The sequence below is a fragment of the Mustelus asterias genome, chromosome 10 (genome assembly GCF_964213995.1).
Source record: "Mustelus asterias chromosome 10, sMusAst1.hap1.1, whole genome shotgun sequence".
Taxonomy (NCBI): domain Eukaryota; kingdom Metazoa; phylum Chordata; class Chondrichthyes; order Carcharhiniformes; family Triakidae; genus Mustelus; species Mustelus asterias.
In genome coordinates this window covers 113,051,493-113,056,177 of record NC_135810.1, presented here as the reverse complement: position 1 = coordinate 113,056,177, position 4,685 = coordinate 113,051,493, and positions in this window count along the sequence as shown.

Here is a 4,685-nt window from a genome sequence, read left to right as displayed (position 1 = left end):
CAACCACTGAGGTTAGACTCACCGGTCGGTAATTTCCCGGGCTGTCCCTGTTCCCTTTCTTGAATATAGGGACCACATCTGCAATCCTCCAATCCTCCGGAACCTCTCCCGTCTCCATCGACGATGCAAAGATCATCGCCAAAGGCTCCGCAATCTCCTCCCTCGCCTCCCACAGTAACCTGGGGTACATCCCATCCGGTCCCGGCGACTTACCAACCTTGATGCCATTCAATAGTTCCAACACATCCTCTTTCTTTATGTCCACATGCTCGATCCTTTCTGTCCACCGCAAACCAGCAGTACAACCACCCAGATCCCTTTCCACCGTGAATACCGAGGTAAAGTATTCATTAAGCAGCTCCGCCATTTCTAACGGTTCCGCACAAACTTTTCCCCCTTCACCTTTTAAGGGTCCTATGCCTTCACATCTCATCCTTTTACTCTTGACATATTTGTAGAAAGCCTTGGGATTCTCCTTAATCTTACCCGCCAAGGCCTTCTCATGACCCCTTCTCGCTCTCCTAATTTCCTTCTTAAGCTCCTTCCTACATCCCGGATACTCCTCTAAATCCTTAACACCTCCTAGCTCTCTGAACCTTCTGTACGCCTCTCTTTTCTTATTCACCAGGTTCATCACAACCTTCGTGCACCACGGTTCCCGTACCCTGTCTCATCGGAACGTTGTCATGCAGAGCTCCAGACAAACATTCCTTGAAAATCCTCCACTTTCCTTCGGTACTTTTCCCCAAGAATGCCTCCTTCCAATTTACCCGTCTAATTTCCTCCCTGATGACACTGTATTTCCCTTTACTCCAGAGAAACACTTTCCTAGCCTGCCTGATCCTATCTCTTTCCAATGCTATCGTGAAGGAGATAGAATTATGATCACTATCCCCAAGATGCTCACCCACCGAGAGATCCTCCACCTGTCCAGGTTCATTAGCCAGCACCAGATCAAGTACAGCCTCTCCTCTAGTAGGCTTATCCACATACTGTGTCAGGAAACTCTCCTGGACACACCTAACAAACTCCTCTCCATCCAAACCCCTAGCCCTAGGGATATTCCAATCTATGTTTGGGAAATTAAAATCTCCCATCACGACAACTCTGTTATTCCTACATCTCTCCAGGATCTGTTTCCCCATCTGCTCCTCAACATCTCTGTTACTATTGGGCGGCCTATAGAAAACACCCAGCAACGTTACCGACCCCTTCCTGTTCCTAACCTCCACCCACAGAGACTCCGTAGTCAATCCCTCCATGGCGTCCACCTTCTCTACAGCCGTGACACTATCCCTGATCAACAGTGCCACTCCCCCCCCTCTCTTGCCTCCCTCCCTGTCCTTCCTGAAACATCTAAAACCCGGCACCTGAAGCACCCAGTCCTGTCCCTGAGACATCCAAGTCTCCGTAATGGCCACCACATCACAATTCGAAGCAGCAATCCACGCTCTAAGCTCATCCACTTTATTCACTACACTCCTGGCATTAAAATAGACACATCTCAGACCTTCAGCCTGAGCACTTCCCTTCTCCATCACTCGTCTAACCTCCCTCTTACCCTGTTTACATTCCTTATCTATTTGCGAGCTAACCTCCTCGCTCTCAGTCCCCTCATTTCGATTCCCTCCCCCCAACCTTTCTAGTTTAAAGTCTCTCCAGTAGCCTTAGCCAACCTTCCCGCCAGGATATTGGTCCCCCTGGGATTCAAGTGCCACCCGTCTTTTTTAAACAGGTCACACCTGCCCCTAAAGAGGTCCCAATGATCCAAGTACCCAAATCCTTGTCCCTTGCTCCAGTCCCTCAGCCACGCATTCATTCTCCACCGATTCCTGTTCTCACTCTCCCGCGGCACAGGCAGCAATCCCGAGATTACTACCTTTGCATTCCTCTTTCTCAGCTGTCTACCTAACTCCCTATATTCTCTTTTCATGACCCCTTCCCTCTTCCTACCTATGTCAGCAGTACCTATATGCATCACGACCTTCGGCTCCTCTCCCTCCCCCTTCAGGATTTCTGGGACTCGACCAGAGACATCCCGGACCCCTGCACCAGGGAGGCAAACCACCATCCGAGAGTCCTGTCTGTGTCCGCAAAAACGCCTATCTGACCCCCTCACCGTAGAGTCCCCAATTAGCACTACCCTCCTTTCCTTACCCTTTTGCACTACTGGCCCTTTTGAGTTGACGGGTGTGTTCTTTGGTCGGATCTGTGGGTAACTGTCAGTCGTGTTCTTCGTTGTTCAATTGTCGGTACACTTCTTTGCAGTAATCCGTTCTGTTCAGTATTTGCTATTGGTATTTGCTACCAAATAAACCTGTTGGACTTTAACCTGGTGTTGTGAGACTTCTTACTGTGCTTACCCCAGTCCAACGCCGGCATCTCCACATCATGACTACCATCGACGCCACAAACTGCCGGCTCCAAGTGGAGAGGATCTCCAAGAAGATCGCGCATATCGACACAGACATCAAGTTTCTACAAACATGCAAGAAAGCAGACAAGATACCGAAAGGACTACGGATCACGAACCCACTCAGGTCAACCTTTAACACGGACTACGCTGAGAGACTTTGCCGTCGCACCTCTCTCACCCTCCTCAAACACCTCATACACCAACTCTACAGCAAACGCCGCAGCCTGGAAACCAAGATCGAATCCATAGTCTCAACTTGCGCTCAGGACGCAGATCAGCTGTGAAACTCTGCCAAGCAGACGAGACAAAGCAACGACACCATCTACATGCACACCAAGAACAGGAAACTTGAGAAACTCGGCATCACCACCAGCAGCAACCAAGCCTCCCCCGGTACCACAGTAGAAAACAGTACCACTGCAGGAAAGTCCATTGTCAACCTATCGGGCTACGCACTTCAGCCAGATGAAATCGAAGTTCTCAGCCGAGGGCTCAACTTTTGCCCCACTACCAAAATAGACCCCATCAGTCTCGCAGCGGACACAGAGGAATTCATCAGGCGAATGAGGCTGCGGGAGTTCTTCCACAAACCCCAAGAGGCCAACAGCGAACACAATGAGACAGCTAATGAACCGGAACAGCAGACAGAGAGATCTGCAGTGCAACCGAAGAGGAAAGAGTCGAATTGGACTCCTCCGGAAGGCCGCTGCCCTCGACTTGACATGTCGGCCCAAGCCATCAGGAGGTGCGTCAACACCAAATTCATCAGCCGCACCAACAAGACAGCCCCGAACATCACCCAAGCACAACGCAACGCCATCCACGCTCTCAAGACCAACCGCAACATTGTCATCAAACCAGCAGACAAAGGAGGGGCCATCGTCATACTGAACAGAACGGATTACTGCAAAGAAGTGTACCGACAACTGAACAACGAGGAACGCTACAGACAGTTACCCACAGATCCGACCAAAGAACACACCCGTCAACTCAACACTCTGATCAAAACCTTTGATCCGGACCTTCAGAGCATCCTCCGTGCTCTCATCCCACGTACTCCACACGTTGGAGATCTCTACTGCCTCCCAAAAATACACAAGGCAAACACACCCGGCCGTCCCATCGTTTCAGGAAACGGAACCCTGTGCGAGAACCTCTCCGGCTATGTCGAGGGCATCTTGAAACCCATTGTACAAAGAACCCCCAGCTTTTGTCGCGACACTACGGACTTCCTACAGAAACTCAACACACATGGAGCAGTTGAACCAGGAGCACTCCTCGTCACAATGGATGTCTCGGCACTCTACACCAGCATCCCCCACGATGATGGCATTGCTGCAACGGCCTCAGTACTCAATGCCGTCAACTGCCAGTTTCCAGATGTAATTTTACAACTCATCCGCTTCATCCTGGACCACAATATCTTAACCTTCAACAACCAGTTCTTCATCCAGACACACGGAACAGCCATGGGGACAAAATTCGCACCTCAATATGCCAACATCTTCATGCACAGGTTCGAACAAGACTTCTTCACCGCACAGGACCTTCAACCGATGCTATACACTAGATACATCGATGACATTTTCTTCCTTTGGAGTCATGGTGAGCAATCACTGAAACAACTATATGATGACATCAACAAGTTCCATCCCACCATCAGACTCACCATGGACTACTCTCCGGAATCGGTTGCATTCTTGGACAGCAGATACATGGGAACACTACCACCTGCAAGTTCCCTTCCAAGCCACTGCCATCCTGACTTGGAAATATATCGCTGCTTCTACGCATCTCCATTAAGGACGGTCACCTCAGCACCTCACTGTACCGCAAGCCCACGGATAACCTCATGATGCTCCACTTCTCCAGCTTCCACCCTAAACACGTAAAAGAAGCCATCCCCTACGGACAAGCCCTCCGAATACACAGGATCTGCTCGGATGAGGAGGATCGCAACAGACACCTCCAGACGCTGAAAGATGCCCTCATAAGAACAGGATATGGCGCTCGACTCATCGATCAACAGTTCCGACGCGCCACAGCGAAAAACCGCACCGACCTCCTCAGAAGACAAACACGGGACATGGTGGACAGAGTACCCTTCGTCGTCCAGTACTTCCCCGGAGCGGAGAAGCTACGGCATCTCCTCCGGAGCCTTCATCATGTCATTGATGAAGACGAACATCTCGCCAAGGCCATCCCCACACCCCCACTTCTTGCCTTCAAACAACCACGCAACCTCAAACAGACCATTGTCCGCAACAAT